This window comes from Elaeis guineensis, chromosome 10, assembly GCF_000442705.2.
Source record: "Elaeis guineensis isolate ETL-2024a chromosome 10, EG11, whole genome shotgun sequence".
NCBI classification, from domain to species: Eukaryota; Viridiplantae; Streptophyta; class Magnoliopsida; order Arecales; family Arecaceae; genus Elaeis; species Elaeis guineensis.
This window is the reverse complement of record NC_026002.2, coordinates 78,305,330-78,318,065: the sequence shown is the minus strand read 5'-3', so window position 1 is coordinate 78,318,065 and position 12,736 is coordinate 78,305,330. Positions and strand designations below refer to the sequence as shown.

The following is a 12,736-nucleotide window of genomic DNA, read 5'->3' as shown; positions in this document are numbered from 1 at the left end:
AATCATTTCGTATTTGTGGTATATTGACGCAGTGCACATATTTTAGGGCACGAAAGCTATCATTACCTCCCATTTTTTCTTTGCCATGCTCTAGATGGTTGGTGTTAGGGTCTGTGTATGAGTATCTGGTAGTACTTTGTGCTTCTATATAGATTTTCTGGATTGTTTTTGGTCATTTGCTTTCCTACTTGCCTTGTGATGTTTTATTGGATGGGCTTAGAGTTGGAGGTCAGTGGTGTGCCCTTTTTCCCTTCCATGTTGTTTTGCGGTGGTGATGAAGGTGTTTGAGTCTACAGAATATAAAATTTTATAGTTTTGCACCCTTTTCAATTTTAGCACACCATTTATTTTCTTTCAATTATGTATACTTTATACAATATTCCAATATTGGCTTGCCGTCAATCAATATCCAATTTTATCGTTAAAGTGCACTTGTGGAAATGATGTGAAAATTTTAAAAATGACATAGAAAATAACAATAATGAAGTAAAAATGACGTGGAATAAATCAAGTTAACTAAATGTTAAAAAAAATTTTCTCACCTTCTTCCTCCTTTCCAAACCCCTTCCCTCTTCCCCATCTCTCCTTCGCCTCTCCCCTTCCAACTCCTTGCACCTCTACCTCTCCCCTTCCTTTAAATCCCATTTAATTGATGAGAGACGGTCGGTGTACTGTGAAGAATCATTCCAGGTGGAAAGGGCAAAGATTACCATTCGTGATGAAGCCATTTGCTACCTCAGGTCCCTCAAGCTGAAAGCCAAGGCTTTGGGTGCTTCTCCACTGTAGCAACAACATCAACAACAGCACCTCTGTAACTAGTAGCACTACATGCATATATTAGTGTTAGTTTATGTTAATAAATGGTAGCTGTAATAGCTGTCAGAACCCCTTTTTTGGTCTTTTTTTAAAAATCCCCTTATGTAATGAGAGAGAGAGAGCGTGAGGATGGGAGGACAAGATTGGGCTCACGAGGGCCCCAATGAAAGAAGAGAGAAACCATGGGCTCTCTCTACATGGCTCCAATGATTTGACTCTAGCTCTAGAGCTATTCCTTGAGCTGGCGAACTTGTTGGCGCTGTGACTTTATCTTGACTTGGAGTGGATTGAGGGTGATACATTTGCATTGGTATCGACCCACCATACCGCCTCTACTACCACTCCATCTTCTACTATGACGCCTCCAGCTCCATCTTTGTGTAATCTCGCCGCCAAACTTGTTGGGGCTCCATCTTTCTTACCTGCTACTTGATCGCCTTTGTCGTGGATCCCATCTTAGGCTGACCTAGATCCGCGATGATTCCGCCAACCTTGAGGTCGGCATAGATGTTGGTCAAGCCTCTCAAGAGGGCCCCACAACATCGACCGCTGAGGTGGGAGATGGTAGCGGCGATGTGGTTGAGGTCGTCCATCAATTTGAGGTGGAAGAGAAGGAACTGGTTGGTGGAGTTAAGGTAGGACATGCCTTGGGATCACATGGTCTTGGACTGGAGGTGGAGGACTTCGTGCTTGGAGGGGGCACAATGGAGGGAGACAAGGTGGGCCATGATCACCGCAGCCTCGGAGTTGAGGATCCCGACAATGCCCAGAAGGTCGTCAGGGCGAAGGCTGCATTGCGAGGGATCCTCCATTGTTTTTTCTTTTGTTTTTCTCTTCTTTCGCAAGGCTAGGTCAATGGGGTTCGTTTTTTGTTATGAAACTATTGGTATTATTTTCCATGTCATTTTCAAATTTTCAATGTAAATTCCATGAGGGCATTGTAACAATAAAACTAGATGTAAGTTGATGGCAGTCCAACATTGCAACATTTTTTATATACATGATTGGAAAAAATGAACAGTGTGCTAAAATTGAAAAGGGCGCAAAAGTATAGGATTTTTTAGGTAATTAAGCCTTCAAGTTTGTGGGCCATTTGCAGTTAAATATAAAAAGATGAAATAGACAAAAGGTATTCTAGAGTGGTGAAGATTGTCGTATCTTACCAATATTTTTGTCAGATTTAGACCAAATTTTAAGATAATCCTCAATTGTCTATTCAACAACAACAACAAAAATAATCTCTTTTTTCTCACTTTATACTTTTTAAATTTGTTCCTGGTAACTCATGGCAGCTACTTGATTCGGTAATGATTGTTGGTGGAACTGGAAGGGAGAGATTGTTGTCGTACACTTTTATTGTTCTCAATCAAAAGCTGATATAATATAATTATTCACATACTTGCTCTTTCACCTATCATACTTCTCATTGCCAAGCATGTTTGTTAATGGGTTGCCATCCTGAATTGCTCGATTTAGGGTGAATTGATCCGCTTGGTTGGGAGGATTTATTACCCCAGCAAGGCATCTTTGAGCTTTTTTCTTTGCCATCTAGTATTCTTGCAGGTACTTTAGTTCTTAGAGCACCCCATGTTTCTTAGCAGTGACATAAGATTGAAGTAATTTTGGTTGATGAGATTATTACTTATCGGATAGTGGCTTCCGTCGTTATCTTTGTCCAATTGAAAGGCTGCCTTTCATCCAATGCTTCTTGGATTCAGAGTATCCTGAGCTTCCGGAGTGGTGGTTCCAGTCAAATTCTATAGAGTTGAGTTCTATCCAACTAGGGGAGTATGATGGAGGACTGTCCATTAATAAGGAGTTTAGATACTCTTTTGTTAGGTGCAAATATAAAAATTAGAAAATTTTATTTTATATGGACTCCAAAAGTAGAATTTTGTGGACTCTATAATTAGAATTTTATATAAACTCTAGTATTTTATTTTTATGTGGACTCTTATTAGGGTTTTGGATTGTTGTGTAAATCCATTGATATGTTAATTGTAAATACAGCTTGAATTATTGAGATTACAGAATATTTGAGATATCATCCTGTTTGTCTTCCTCTACCTTCCTCTCTCTTCTTCTTCTCTCCTCCTCTTCTCTACCCTCTTCTTCTTATTCTTCTCCTCCATTTGTCTTGTTTCAGGACTTGGATCTGTTATGCTTCTCATTTTGTAGTTTCTTTGGTGGGATATGTTTGGTTGTTTGGGATAGAACTCAATTTGCCAAAGTGATTTGGATGCCTCACAAGCTGAAGTTACTTCGGGCACTTTTGAACCCAATTCTTCTCAGAGTGGGTAGTTGATGTAGGAGCTTAGGGTTAAACTTTAAATAGACTATTTATTTTAATTATTATTTTATTATAACAAGTTATTGTTCACGGGTTACTATAGTGCTGTTATTGTTCATGGATACGATAGCTCAAGGTTTATTTTAATAGTTATCAAGGGCTAGGATTTGAAGTAGTTAATTTAAGGTTGGATTAGAAGAAACATTTTAAGTGCTATAACATAGGTTTGCAGTTGTGTTTTATCATTTTTTTTCATTAATAAGCTTCAGAGTCTTAAGGTTTTCTTAAAATTCTAATTGTTTCTTCTTTAATCCTATCCTTTTTTCTAGCTTATAATCTATCAATATTTATCGTCCTTTTCTTTTACTGCATCAAATTTGGTGCTGAGCAAGAATCCTATTAGATCAGATTAGGATTTTTGTTCCTAACCCATTGTTGGACGTGCTAGAGGTCACAAAAGAGGAAATCAAGGTCAGCAAGCAGATATGGCTGAGATGCGGCGTATGATTGAAGACTCGTCGCAAGCTGTTCAAGCTTTACAATAGCAGGAACCTATGGCAGCCCGTATGGAGAATTTGGAAGGCAACCATGACCCAGTAGACATGTTGAAAAATAGTTTAGAGGAGGAAACTGATCTGGAAGATTTTGACGATCCCTTTCATGATGCTAGAGCCGTAGATAATGCGGTGCGAGATAGATTGGGGAGTGATTGATTCATGTCCTAGATCTAAACTATGGTGGAATCAAGATTGAAGTTGCTGATTTCTACGGGAAGATGTGTGCCTAAGATTATTTAGATTGGGAAGCTAGTTTGAAGAATTATTTTGAGTGGAAGCCTATGGCTGAAGATAGAAAGGTGTTGTTTGTGAAGCTTAAATTGAAGGACATTGTACTTCAATGATAGAAAAGAATTGAAGAGCAACGTGCATGACAAGGTAAACCAAAGGTCAGTACTTGAAAACATATGAAAATAAAGCTGCGGAAACAATTTTTGTTGGCTGATTATATGATGGAGTTGTATGAGAAATTCCATTCCTTGAAGCAATGAAGTATGATGGTCAAAGAATATACTTTCTACAGCTTGTCAATTCGAGTAGGATTGGCTGAAACTAATGAACAGGTGATTTCTCATTATCTTGTTGGATTAAACCAATTTGTTAGAGATGAGATGGGGTTTTTCGTTTGTTTAGTCTTGAAGATGCTGGGCAACATGCTTTGTTAGCGGAAAAATGAGTGTGGAGATATGGTGTAAGGAAGCTCTTAGGTGAAAGATTCTTAGGTGAAAGATTCAGTGATGCAATGCAAAAGGGTCTAGGGTTTGTTCGAAGTACTAAAAGTAAGCAAACTACTTAGCAAACCTGTCAAAAGATCTATCCAAACAATCAGCCAAGTGGAGGTGGCTCAAGTACTTTGGGTCGGAGTGCGAAGGGGAAGGTTGTAGTGCGTTATGGTGGACAAAATAATTCTGTCCCTACTGCTTTAAAAGGGAACAGTAGCTCATAAAGTCGATGCTTCGCTTGTGAAGAAAAGGATCATAATTCTTATGCATGTTCTGAGTGACGAGTGAATGATGCAAATGTGAGGTTGCAAAAACTAAAATTTCAATTAAATCTTGGAAACTAGTTAATTCTTTTTTTTTTTTTGTTTTGAGAATTCTGGAGAACTTCAATCACTATAAGCAAAATAGTAAATAAAATTTCAGCAAGAAAGTGATAGTAAAATCCAATTAAGAGCAACACAAAGATGATAGGGAGCACACTATATAAGGAACAATAATATTACTCAACTAACCTGCTTATAAATGTTCCAACAAAAGTAGTAAGTTTGATCCTATCGGGCATAAAACACTTAGTTTTTCCTTGATTCAACATGGGCTGATGATGGTGGAGGGATGGCTAAAAAATAATGATACCTGAGATAAGGAGAGGTTAAGATTTAAGAGGAACAACGGTGTATCGATTGCGTGACTGCGGGGGATCCATGGTTGACGAGAATAGCGGCCACACCACGGATAGAATTTCAGCAAGAGGGGAAGGAAGAGGGGCAGCAGTCCAGAAGAAGCCAACCACGCAGCGGAAGGAAGAGGGGCAGCAGTCCAGAAGAAGTGTCGACGAAGAGGAAGAAGCCAACCACGCTGCGAGGAAGAAGCGATACGATCAATAGGAGAAAGGAAAAAGATAAGAGGTCAATAGAAAATTTCTGTTTTTCGAAAATATCTCCTCCCAAGCTTCAACATTTGGATATTTATAATGCCAAAAATCAGCCTTATATTGATTTTTGTTCTCTTCATTTTTTTCAAGATAGCACTGCATTAAAAATTAGTTTGTCTTTTGTCTTTTCATTTTCTCCAAAACACTGACTTCAAAAGGTCAAAAGATGAAAGAGAAGAGGAGGCATTAACTTTAGCTCATTATTCCTCCATTTACTCCAAGGCACATGCTCCAAAAGTCATAAGGTGTAGAAAAAGAGAAGACATTAAGTTCAACCATGTTGGTTTTGGATTTTGGAGATAATTTTGGTGGATAATGGGTTTAGGTTAGTTGAACCAACTAAAATCAATTGTCTTAAGTCCGAATTAGACACAAATTGATAAAACAAAAAAAAATTGCATGTAATAAAATGAGAAATGATGATCGCAGCACTAGTGGCTGCATCAGTTCCCCCTAAGTGGGAGAAATCTCGATCCCGTCGAGATGGCATCCAGAAAATTGTGGTATAAATCCTCTCAAAAATGACGTAGCTCTGCCTCGAAAATCCAGCTACTATCACTCAATGGACGACCATGTCAACACACCAAGTATTGATGATGAACACCACTATGCGTAGAAGATATGCACATCCAAAATATCCTCCACTTCCTTAGATGGTACCTCAGTGTCGGAACGGAATGGCAAGCCTCCAATATCGATGGTAGAGGGGTGCACTCCATGGTACTCATAAAGCTCACTGACATTGAAGATTGGAGAAGTCGACACTTTCGGGGGCAGATCAATGAGATAGGCATTTGCCTTCAATTTTCTTAGGATCTTGAATGGTCCAAACTTCTTGCATCGCTTGCTATAGCCTCCTGTGGGGAACCTCTCTTTTCTGAAATAAACTAAGATATTATCTCCTTCATTAAAATTCATACCTTAGTGGTATTTATCTGCTAAATCCTTGTACTTGATAGTGGAATTCCACAGCCTCTGATGGATCTGATGTTGCACTTCTTGAATATGTTTTAGGTAAGATTCTGCATCTGCACTAACTCTACCAAGATTGGGTATAGGTGCTCGATCAAGAACGAGGGCTATAGGATGGTCATATAAAGCTTCAAAAGGGAATTTTCCAATGGTTCGATTTATGGAACTATTATAAGCAAATTCAGCTTGTGGTATTATTAAATCCCATTGTGTTGGTTTTTCTTCAGCCAAACATCTTAAAAGATTATTCAAAGATTGATTTACTACCTCTGTTTGCCCATCAGTTTGTGGATGGTATAGGCTGTTAAAATTCAATTTACTTTCTGCTTTAGACATTAAAGTTCTCTAGAAATGACTTAAAAATTTTGTCTCTATCAGGAATAATTATTTTTGGAATGCCATGCAAACAGACTATCTCATTGAAAACAATTTTGCAATATATGATGCATCAGAAGTTTTTTTGCATGGCATGAAATGAGCTATTTTTGTAAAACGATCAACAAGCACAAACATAGAATCAACTTGCCGTGCAGTCTTTGGTAGGCCTAAAACAAAGTCCATAGTAATATCATCCCAAGGAGTAGTGGGAATGGGAAGAGGAGTGTATAGACCCGTATTTTGAGTTTGTCCTTTAAATGTTTGACAAATTTTACATCTTTGATTGAATCTCTCAACATCCTTATTCATGTTAGGCCCATAATAATGCTTTTGAATTAATTCCAAAATTTTATCTCTTTTGAAATGACCTCCTAGCCCACCACTATGCAATTCCTCAATCAATGTCTCTTGTTTAGTGGGACTCATCCTATAATGGGCTAGGTGTGGCAGACTTGCACTTGACACAAGGTCAATACAGTGTTGAATGTCCCTCATAGGTGGAAGGCCGTCAGGGAGTTCCTCAAGCATAATGTTAGAGAATTCATTCAACAATGACCGAACAACGCAAGGAACTTCGGTGTTTTCAATGGGTTCTTTTGCTACGAGGACATAAACAATTGAGATCTTTTCAAGATTCTTAGAAAATTGATTTTTATTCACAATCATCATTTTCTTATCATCAGGGGTTGCTTGCTTCTGGGGTTTTCTTGTTTAGGTTTGGGCTTGGGCAAGAAGTTGGAGGGGATCAATCTAACTTTCTTGTTGTTTTTAGTGACAATGTAGGTATTTTTTCTTCCATCATGTATAGTGCTACGATCATACTGCCAGGGCCGCCCTAACAGTAGATGACTAACGTCCATGGGCACTACATCACACCAGACCTCATCCGCATAAATCTTTCAAATTGAAAATTTGACGCGACATCTCTCAGAAATAGAAAATTCATCCCCATCTTTAAACCAAGTAATTTTATAAGATCGTGCAAGTTTTTCAGTTTTCAAATTAAGTTTATTGACTATTTCTCTTGCCACAAAGTTTTCAATACTCCCACTATCAATAACCAGTGAACAAAATTTTCCCCCGGCACTACATACCGTCCTAAAAAGGCTATACATCGTTTCCAATTATCTTTGGTAGACTTAGTAGTTGCTAAGACTCGATGAATCATCAAGTTTGGTTCAGTTGCATCCGAAATTTCATCAAGAATTTCCTTTTCATTTTTTTGCTCTTCAGTTTCTATTTCATTTTCTTCTTCTTCTTCTTGATTTTCAATTACATTTGCTCAAGTATTGAATTTTCTTAATGGGCATTCAGATGATTTATGTCCTTGTTTGTTACATTTGTAACATATGATATTAGAATCAGTTGGTTTTGCTCCTAAGATTCCTTTTCCCTTATATTCTTGAACAATTTTTGAAGATTCTGAATTTTCAATTTTCTAGGCTGGTTTGGCTCCTACGATGTTCTTTCCACTAGTGTTTTCTTGACAAAATGTGTCTTTTCAATTTGTTTTCAGCCTTAAGCGTATGATTATACGCATTGTCAACCTTATAGAAAGTTGAAAAGGCTAACTCGTCTTGGATTTGAGGGCGAAGACCGATAATGTCACGCCCCCGACCCGAGATTTGAATCGAGGGTCATGGCAACCGCCGCATACTTATAGAATACTTTTCCCATAAGCATGCAAGGCATCTCATCATGATATCTTCACAAATAGTTAAATAAATTTTTCAATATTTAATAATCAAACCTTAGTTCAAATAACAAATCAAAACTCAGTATTCAAAAGAAAATAACTGTCTGACAAAGTCAGCACTAAAAACAAAACTAAAAAGTCTTAAATAAATTCTGAGAAAATCCTAAATCAATGAGCTAACTCCATCTCTAATCGCTCTTCCAACCGAAATCCCGCATCACGCTAATTTTCTGAATCTGTAATAAAAAAACATAAAACTCATCATGAGCTAAATAGCCCAGTAAGTAGTGTATATTTTTAACTGAATAAATCAGGCAAATAATACTATGCATAACAAATCAATATGTAATTTCATGAAATCATATTCATACTGTCAATTATATATAAAAGTCAATTCATCATAATTTTCAATTATGCTATTCTTTTTAAATTCATCAATTTCTTAAGTTCTTCTTACCAACCATGACTATGACCACATTATCCCTGTGGCAGGGTCATAATACCGTGTATCTGCTTGCGGTGAGTTGCGAATCATCTGGCAGTCAAGTCTTTTGGAACCGCTGGTCTCGCTGGCGGTTTTGTCGCTGGTCTATCTGGCGACATGTCGCTGGTCTTACTGGCGATATAAATCCTCAGGACAGTCAATTGCCAACGTATATGCTCCCATTGGTCGGGTCCTCAACACAGTTAGGTTGTCAATTTCATATTGTCTTTCAATTCATATATTATTTTTAAAATAATATAAATAAATGATATTCGAGTCAAATCAACCATGTCATTCTTTGTGATCATTCATCATCATACTAATTATTCAACAAATAACTTCAATCATAAATAATTTCTACAATTAACTTTAATCATAAATAATTTTAATAATTATTTCAATAAATAATTCCAATCACAAGCATGCATAAACTTATTTAATTCAAAATTTTATCAGATAAATTCAGTAAAAGTAAACACTACTTACCTCAAAAGAAAGTCCAAACTAGAAATTCTAGGGATCTCGAAAATTCTTCTCTGAACCTGATATGTCAAATATCATATTTTAAATCAAAATTTCATCGAATTAAAAATAACTAAATTATTAAAATCTAATGTCTCCACGATGATCAATTCATCGACAGCATCCAGGGTTTTCGAACTAATCCATGGATACCCTAATTATATTTATTTATTTTTTATTTTTATTACTAATTTAATTTTTTTTTTAATTAATTTCATAAATCCTAAAATCTAAAGAGAGAGAGAGAGCAAAGAGAGTTTCTTTCTCCGCCCTTTTTTTTTTCTTTTCCTTTTCTTCTTTTTCTTTTCCTTTTCTTCTTTTTTTTTTCTTCTTTTCCTTTTCCTTTTCTTCTTTTTCTTCTTTTTCTTTTTTTCCTTTTTCTTCTTCTTCTTCTCGGCCCTTCCCGCGCCGGAACAGAGGACCCTTGGTCCTTCCTTGGCCGACCGTTCAAGCCGCGGCTGCCGCGGCGGAGGCCGGCGGCAGAGGGAGGCTGCTCCCCCGGCTACGGAGGAGCATGGCCGGCGGTCGATTACGATCGCCGGCGTCGGAAAAATTCAAGGAAAAGAGGCCCAAAAACAGTCTCTCCCGACCAAAGATCGGCGACACTCGTCGCCGGCAGCCTCAAGCAAAAATACAGAAAGAAAGGGAAGGAAGAGAGGAAGGAAAGGAAGGCTCACCCCCGGCCTCCGGTGACCTCACCGGCGAGAAATCACGGCGAGAAACCCAACAGTGCCCGCGGCTCCGATTGAGAAAAACGGGGAGAAAGAGAGGGAGAAGAGGTCGATGGTCGATCACAAGGGGGAGGGGGTATTCTTATAGGGAATCCTAGGACTCCGAGGGGTCTTAGGAGTCCGATTTTGCCTGGGTTTCGCCAGAGAAGAAGACTCCTACCGGGAGTCTTCTTCCCGGTTTTACTCTGTTTTTCTTTTTTTTTTTTGTTTTGGGCTTTGGGTCTGCTGGATTGGGCTTGGTTGGGCTGGGTTTTGGGCTATAACATTCTCCACTCCTATAAAGAAATTTCGTCCTCGAAATTTTTCATACCTGTAGTCTCGAAGAGATGGAGATATTTTTGCTTCATTTCTTCCTCTAGTTCCCAAGTAGCTTCTCTTTTTAAATGTTGACTCCACTGTACCTTGACATAAGGAATGTTGCGACGTCTCAGCACCTGTTCTTTACGGTCTACGATCCGTATAGGATATTCTTCATATGATAGATCTTTTCTGGCTTGTACTGGTTCAAGTTCCACGATGTGACTTGGATCTGGTAAATATTTCTTTAACATAGAAACATGAAAAATATTATGTACTCCTGCAAGTGAAGGGGGTAAGGCAAGTCGATAAGCCACCTCACCAATTCTTTCCAAAATCTCAAACGGACCCACATATCTAGGATTCAATTTGCCACGAATGCCAAATCTTGAGATTCCTTTTGAAGGAGATGCTTTGAGAAACACATGGTCACCGACTTGAAATTCTAATTTCCGTCTCCTGTTATCTGCATAACTTTTCTGTCTGCTTTGTGCTGCCCGTAGTCGTTCTTTAATTAATTGAATCTTCTCGACTGCTTGTTGAACAAGTTCGGGACCCAATATTCTTCACTCACCGACATCACCCAGTGAATCGGTGATCGACATCTTCTACCATATAAAGCTTCGTAAGGTGCCATACCAATGCTAGTCTGATAACTGTTATTGTAAGCGAACTCAATCAAAGGTAGATGCTCATCCCATGAACTCTTCATATCCAAAATACAGGTTCTCAACATATCTTCTAAGATCTAAATAGTTCTCTCTGACTGACCATCAGTCTGTGGATGAAAAGCTATACTGAAGTTCAATTTTGTTCCTAATGCCTTGTGTAAGCTCTTCCAGAATGTGATACAAATCTGGTGTCTCGATCCGATACGATGGTCACTGGAATTTTATGTAGTCTTACAATTTCTTTCATATATAACTTTGCTAGTCTTTCCAAGGTAAATCCAACTCTAATTGGAAGAAAGTATGCAGACTTTGTCAATCGGTCCACAATCACCCAGGCTGCATCATTTTTACTGGGAGTCTTTGGTAGTCCAGTTACAAAATCCATAGTGATATGTTCCCACTTCCAAACTGGAATATCAAGAGGTTGAAGTAGTCCTGCAGGTCTCTGATGTTCAGCTTTAACTTGTTGACACACCAAACATTGAGCCACGAATTGAGCGATTTCTCTCTTCATATTATTCCACCAGTACATTTCTTTTAAGTCTCTATACATCTTGGTACCTCCCGGATGAACTGTATAACCGGACTGATGTGCTTCCTGAAGTATTTCATGCTTGAGTGCTGAATCATTGGGTACGCAAATCCTGTTTTCGAACCTTAACGAACCGTCTTCATGTATCTTGAATTCAGATTGAACACCAGCTTCCACTGAATTTCTTATTTTTATTAGTTGTGGATCATTATTTTGGGCAACTGAAATTCTTTCAATGAGTGTTGGCTGAACCCTCATGTTGGCTAACCGTACTGTTGAGTCATATATTTGGATGTCTAATTCCAATTTTCTTATATCCTTTAATAATTGACTTTGGTGTGTGATTAAAACCGCTAAATTTTCCACAGATTTTCTATTAAGGGCATCAGCAACAAACATTAGCTTTTCCCGGATGATAATGGATTGTTAAATCATAATCCTTTAATAGTTCTAACCACCTTCTCTGTCTCATGTTTAATTCTTTCTGTGTAAAAATGTACTTCAAACTCTTATGATCTGTAAACACTTCACACTGCGCACCGTATAAGTGATGTCTCCAAATTTTTAGGGCAAAAATCACTGCAGCTAATTCCAAATCATGTATCGGATAATTCTGTTCATATGGTTTCAATTGTCTTGAGGCATAGGCTACTACCTTACCATGTTGCATTAATACACAGCCGAGTCTCTTTTTAGATGCATCACTATATATTGTGAAACCTTCATCTCCTGTTGGTATAGTAAGGATAGGGGCTGAAATTAATCGTTGTTTTAATTCTTGGAAACTCTGTTCACAATCTTCAGTCCACTCGAATTAATCCTTTTTTGAGTAAGACGAGTCAAGGGTGCAGCTATGCGGGGAGAATCCTTCTACAAATCGTCTGTAATATCCTGCCATTCCCAGAAAACTTCGAATCTCAGAAATATTGTAGGTTTGTTCCACTGCATTACAGCTTCCACTTTTGCTGGATCCACAGAAATTCCATCTTTAGATACGATGTGTCCTAAAAAGGATATTTTGTCCAACCAAAATTCACACTTCTTAAATTGGCATAAAGCTTTTCTTTCCTCAATATTTGTAGCACACACCGTAAATGTTCTTCATGCTCCAATTTACTTCTTGAATATATCAAGATA

General features: G+C 38.0%; 1 protein-coding gene across 2 annotated transcripts in view; it reads left to right on the top strand.

Moving 5' to 3' along the window:
- The window catches only part of LOC105052175 (protein ANTI-SILENCING 1), a 64,931-nt gene that overhangs the window by 829 nt on the left and 51,366 nt on the right, over nt 1-12,736 (top strand). The window lies entirely within an intron of this gene.